This window comes from Vulpes lagopus, chromosome 11 (assembly GCF_018345385.1).
Source record: "Vulpes lagopus strain Blue_001 chromosome 11, ASM1834538v1, whole genome shotgun sequence".
NCBI classification, from domain to species: Eukaryota; Metazoa; Chordata; class Mammalia; order Carnivora; family Canidae; genus Vulpes; species Vulpes lagopus.
In genome coordinates this window covers 93,055,740-93,062,668 of record NC_054834.1, presented here as the reverse complement: position 1 = coordinate 93,062,668, position 6,929 = coordinate 93,055,740, and positions in this window count along the sequence as shown.

Here is a 6,929-nt window from a genome sequence, read left to right as displayed (position 1 = left end):
CATAATACTGGTTCAAGATATCTTGGACACAACTAGAAGCCATGGAACAATGGCCTCCATGCCTCCAGTTCCTTCTGCTACTCCCTAAAGTCAGATTTTTCCAGTCAGTTATCTGGAAGGAAGAGAGTTTCAGAGCACTTCCCCTCAGTTCCCTCTTGTGCCTAGTACTTGGCTCAGAGCTCTGCTCACTATGATATAGCAGAATTTATATGAGAAGAATGCTACAGGTTGGTGAGAATGTTGTCACTGACCCATCCCAGTGTGCGGACCAGCTTTTAGGAACCATTGGTGTTCTCTCTGCAGAGATAAAGGCTAATGAACTGCCCTAGAGATTGGAATGTGTGCTACTAACATTTTATTTCTTTAATATTAAAAAGTAGGTAAATATTAAACAACATACTAATACACCAATAAGAAATCAAATAAGAAATCAAACCTCAAATCAAAATATGTCAAAACAAAAAAGATGAGACCCCTGGGTTTCTCAGCGGTTGAGGATCTGCCTTTGGCTCAGGGTATGATCCTAGAGTCCCGGGATTGAGTCCTACATCAGGCTCCCAGCATGGAGCCTGCTTCTCCCTCTGCCTGTGTCTCTGCCTCTGTCTCTCATGAATAAATAAATAAAATCTTAAAAAAAAAAAAAAAAAAAAAAAAAACCACCACAATATTCCAAAACCAGTGAGATGAAGCAAGAGCAGATGATAGGTGAAATTTATCCTGTAAATGCTTGTATTAAGGGAAAAAAGCTCAAATAAATGACATTATACTCCAAGGAACTAGATAAAGAAGAAATAGCAAATTTAGTAGAGGAAGCAAATAATAAAAATCAGAAATAAATAGAATAGAGACCAAAATAAGCAATAATATAACACTTGAAATAAGGACCAGTTTAAAAAAAAAAAAAAATTGGCAATGCTTTAAGCTAAGAAAAAAAAAAAAAAAAAAGAAAACCCAAAATGAAAACTAAAAATAATATAGCAGATGCCACAGAAATACTTAGTGTGATAACAGATTACTATAAACAAATCAGTTAATTTAGGAGAAAAAAAGCAGATAATTCTTAAAGATGCACAAGTTACCAAGATTGAATCATGCATGAATCTTGAATCTAAGAAATAGGAAATCTTAGACCAATAAAAGGAATGAAAGTTAAATTAGGAATGAGAATCTCCTAGCACTGAAAAGCCCAAGACTACATGGTTTCACTGGTAAATTCTACCAAACATTAAAAAAATATTGAAACATTTATTAAAATATTTATTAGAATCTTACAAATAATGAAATACACATTCAAAGTCATTCTATAAGCCAGTATCACCCCAATACCAAAGCAGGATAAAAACAATACAAGAACAAAAAGATCTAACTTGTCCCAGATAAGTATTGCTATTCTGGTTTCCTCTGAATATCCATTTGCATGATATATGTTTCTCCATCCCCTCATTTTCAATCTGCAGATGTCTTTAGGTCTAAAATACGTCTCTTGTAGGCGGCATATAGATGACTTTGTTTTGTTTTTATCCATTCTGACACCCTTTGTCTTTTAATTGGAACATTTAGTCCATTTACAAAATAATTATTGATAGATACATATTTATTCCCATTTTATTACTTGTTTCTGGAGATTTTCTCTGATCCTTTCTTGTCTTCATCACTTTTGGTCTCTCCCTTGCACTCACAGTCCCCTTTAATATTCCTGCAGGGCTTAGTGGTCATGAACTCATTTAGTTTTTGTCTGGGAAACTATCTCCTTCTATTCTGAACGATGGCCTTGCTGGATAGAGTGTTCTTGGCTGCAGATTTTCCCATTCATCACTTCGAATGTATCATGCCGCTCTCTTCTGGCTTGCCAAGTTTCTGTTAAGAAATGTCCAGTTAGCTTTATGGATTTCCCTTGCAAGTTAAAGACTTCTATTGTCTTGCTGCCATTTTTTTTTTTTTAGATTTTATTTTTTTTATTTATTTGACAGAAAAAGCACAAGCAGGGGGAGTGGCAGGCAGAAGGAGAGGGAGAAGCAGTCTCCCCACTGAGCAGAGAGAGCCCACTGCAGGACTTCAACCCAGGACCCTGGGATCATGACCTGAACCAAAGGCAGCTGCTCAACCAACTGAGCCACCCAGGCATCCCTATTGCTGCTTTTAAGATTTTTTCCTTTATTATTAAATTTTGAAGATTTAATGAGAATATGAGAATATGTCTAGGTGTTGGCTTGCTTTTGTTGATTTTTATGGGAATTCTCTGTGCCTCCTGGATATGGATGTCTGTTTCCTTCCCAGATTAGGGAGGTTTTCTACTATTATTTCTTGAAATACGTTTTCTGCCCCCCTTTCCTTTTCTTCTGGGGCTCCTATAATATAAATTTTATTACATTTGATTGAGTCACTAAATTACCGAAGTCTTTTCTTGTGTTGCATAATTCTTCTTTCTTTTGTTCAGCTTCATTATTTCCCATTATTTTGTCCTCTAGGCCACAGATTCATTCCTCTGCTTCTTCCAGCCTGCTGTTCATTGCATCAAGCCTGTTTCCAATCTCATTTATTGCATTCTTCATCTCTGATTCTTTTTAAAACTCTTTTATTTCTGTGGTAAGGGTATCATTGATGTCTTCTATTTTTTTCTCAGGCTCAGTGAGTATCCTTATGATTTAAATTCTCCATCAGCACGTTACTTATACTTGTTTCACTTAGATCTCTGACTGTGACCTTATCTTGTTCTTTCCTTTGGGATAACCTTTTCCATCTTGGCATTTTGCCTAAGTCTCTGCCTTCTTTTCTATGCTAGAAAAGCCAGTTATGTCTCCTGCTCCTGAAAGTGATGGCCTTATAAAGAAGAAGTCATGTAGTGCCCAGAGCCTGGCACTTTACAGGGTGTCTCCGGTATATGCTACATGCACTCTGCTGTTGTTTTGGCTGCTCTGTCCTCAGGCCAGTGGTCTGCAGAGGTTCTCCTTGACTGCTGTGGGCAGTGTTTGATCCCTGGCCTGAATGTGGTGAACTTTAACTAGGTGTGCTCTAGTCTGCTTGTGAAATGAGACCTGACACTAATGCCACGGAACTCTCTGGACAGGGGATTTGGTATGGGCATAGGTTTGTGCTAGTCTTCTGGAGGAGCAGCCGACCACACTGGGACTGAGACAAGCTTGTCTGAGAAGGTAGTCCCACCAGAGCATGGGGTGAGGTGGGGGACTTAGTATAAGCAAGTTAGTGTCCAGAATAAACCTGCTTCTCTCAGGTGGCTCTGTGTTTATGCTGAGGAGTAGAGCAGGGAAATGGCACCAGTCAGCTCCCTTGTTCCTAGAAAAGCATCTGAGACTTGTGCTTAAGAAAGTCTTATCCCATTTTACCATGGGCTTGGCCCAAGGTAGTAATTTAACAGTGGCAGTATAATGAGCAAAAATACAGTTTTCCTAAGCAGATCTTCACATTTGGCCTTATTTCTTTTGATATAATGACATTTAAATGAATACATAAAATCACATCAAAACTCAATTTCGGTTTTTGTGGACCTAGCTTGATTTGGAGCTCAAATTATATTAGCAGGATCCATTACTTAGCTGTTTTTCTGGGTTAAGGCCCTAAAGGGTAGACGCCAGCAATTTCAAGCTTGTCCCAATCCCTGAACTAATCACTGGTGATCACAGGGTAAATAAAGTACATTCTTTGGATTAGACTAGCTCCCTGCTGAAACCCAGAGGTGGAGGCAGATTGACCTCAACAACAGAGCCAAGTAGGAATGTTATAGTTCTCTAAGGGAGAAATTAGATATTTGACATTAAAAAAAAAAGCAGATAACTACTACAGTGAGCATATATTTACTGAATTCCCTACCTAAAATACATCTATAAGGAATAAACAACAAACTTGAAAGATCTTTATTCACTGAAAATAGAACTACAAACTCTTTTTTTTTTTAAGACTTTATTTATTTATTTGACAGAGAGCACACAAGAGAGGTCAGAGAGAGGCTCAGGCAGAGGGTGAGGGAGAAGCAGGCTGGCTTCCTGCAGAGCAGGGAGCCCAAAGAGGGGGTTGATCCCAGGACTCTGGGATCATGACCTGAGCTGATAGCTGACACCTGACTGACTGAGCCACCCAGACATCTCTCATACCACAAACTCTTGATGATATAGTTTTTTGAACCACACAGTGGAGAGGACATTGACCTGGCTCACCTTGGCAAGAAACTCTGGAGGATTCCTTTCACCTGAAAGTTATAGAAATGAAGATTGGGGATGAGAGAAGAAATGAGTTCTACTTAAGGCCCTTTTCTCTTCAAGGGCAGCCATGCTTCATTTCTAACTGGGGTGGAGGTAGGGCAAGATCCAGGGAACAAGACCAGGTAGTGGGAAAGTCCCAAAAGGACAGTGTAGGAACTAGCTTTACTCCTGGGATCCAAAGAAAGATGCACAAAGAAAAGTTCACTATCATAACAAAACAAAGAGCCTTAAGCCGTGGAACTTTAGGGTGATTTGTTTTCTCAGCTGGGAAGTTGATTCATTCTAAAATTGGAATTGGTTAGGGCTGGCCACCTTAGAATAATAGTGATTACTTTTTAAAGACCTTTATGCCCTCAGTACTGTTCTAAGCCATATATATCTACTCATTTATATTTCCGCATTAACCTGTGAGGTAGATCCTAACCATAACCTTGCTCTACAGATAAGGAATCCAAGGTACCGAAAGTTTAAGCAACTTCAGGTCACACAGCTGGTAAGCTTTAGAGCTGGATTTCATACCCAGGTGGAAGTCTGGCACCTAATCCATGAGCCTCACCTGGACAGCACCTTGCATTTCTGTGCCGTATTGCAGGGAAAGTATGAACAAAGATTCTAAACAACTTTGAACTTCAATATAATAATATATAACTTAGCTTTTGTGCTTCTATAGAAGTATAATGATTAAGAGAAAAAAAGGTAAACTGTCTTAAAGGAAAAGAATATATTTTGTCTAGATGTTTAGGAGATAGCTTCACTAAAATGACAAAGCAGCCTCACATTTCAAGGAAACAATGAGCAGAGTATGTGGCCTTTGGGAGCTGGATGGCTCCCTGAGAGCAGTCTCTAGGCCTGTGGACTACAGTCATCAACCCAGGTCATTATGGAAATGTCAGAGGGAGGACTGTTGACTAATGCAGAAGTCTTTATCTGTTCAGTCAAACATAAAGATTTTAATTTTTGAGGGCCACTGTGTGCCAACCAGGAATATTCTGGAACTGATATTATTAATACAGTAGTTTATATTATAAAGTTGAAAATTTCACTTTGAATAAAAATACACATGAAAGGCAAACCAACTATCTCATTCAGGTTCTTCTTTTTATACATTGTATTTATGATGGTATATTGCAAAACTAAAATAATTTTAACCATTTATAAAATCTTCCTGATAAAACACAAAATCCAAAAATAGATTTTTCTAAATTAAAAAAATATGTACAAGCAGTAAAGTTGATTGAAATGAAATCCAAAAGGAGTAGACTAATCTAGTCCACATTTTTTAATAAAATGAATAAATGAGATCTTTGAAAGTTAAATTCATTTACTAAATTGTTTAAGAAAAGGAATTGGCACAAAATCTGCTAGAATGTTCTAATGGATAAAAATTTCAATTTCCCACCTAAGGAGGATTACAAAGTATTTTCTTCCAATTCAGAACATTCCTGTACGGAGACAATTAGTTCTGTTTTGATTCGTGTACCGTGACAGTGAATTGCCTATTTTGCTATCACCTAGCATAGTGTCTGGCACATAGTAGAAGCTTAATAAATATCTGTTAATGTTGAACACATTGTGCAGATTCAATAGAAAATTTAATAGGAAATCAAAATTATACCTCTGAAAAAGAGCTGACTTGTTCAACAATACCTGCAGGTGTGTTGCTGCTATGTTCAGCCATTTTTAGATGGTAAAGATGGCTCTACAGGGTTTTCCTTTTTTATTTTTTTTAAGATTTTATTTATTTATTCATGACAGACACAGAAAGAGAGAGAGGCAGAGACACAGGCTGAGGGAGAAGCAGGCTCCGTGCAGGGAGCCCGACATGGGACTCGATCCCTAGTCTCCAGGATCAGGCCCTGGGCTGAAGGTGGCACTAAACCACTGGGCCACTGGGGCTGCCCGTTTTCCCTTTTCTTAAAGATCAATTTATTTATCTTAGAGAGAGAAGGAGAGTGGGCAAGTGTGGGGAGGGACAGGGGAACAGAGAGAGAGAATCTTCAAGCAGACTCCCCACTGAGTCCAGAGCCTGACACTGGGCTTGATCCCAGGACCCTGAGATCATGACCTGAGCCAAAATCAAGAGACACTTAACCACCCAAGCCACCCAGGTGCCCCTGCGACCGGCAATTCTTGACTTAATGACGAGCTAATAGAGACCAAGATTCTTTCTGAATAAAGATAAGGGCTTTATCTAAGTAGAAATAGAGTCTACTTTTTAAGTAAACTGGAGGAAATATAAGCTATTTAAAATCATCTTCTTTCTTGGTATCGTTAAATATGTCATGGTGAGAAGTATAAACAACGTACAACACGGTACGACATGAAGAATGTTTAGACTTTAGACACATTATTCCTTTCTCTTAGCAACTAGCTGGAAGCAGCTGAGGATAAGGTCTTTAACTGGAAAGACGAAATATTTGAGACTCAAATAAATGTGGTCTGTGTAATGGTAAATCTTGAATACTCTAACTTGTTTTGTAAAAAGTTCCATTTTCCAGGATCAGAATGGTATTGTGGAAAAATCCGAGAATTAAGATGTGGTCCGGTCTACGGGACATGACCTTAGGCAAGTCATTTAACCTCTTTGAGCATCCGCCATCCGATACTATGAGCAGTTTCCTAAACTTGCCAGTTTACTTTCTGTTGATCAGGCCAAGGAAGTTCGCTTCTCTTCTAGGTTAATTAAAATAATTACCATGAATGTTTGTTAAT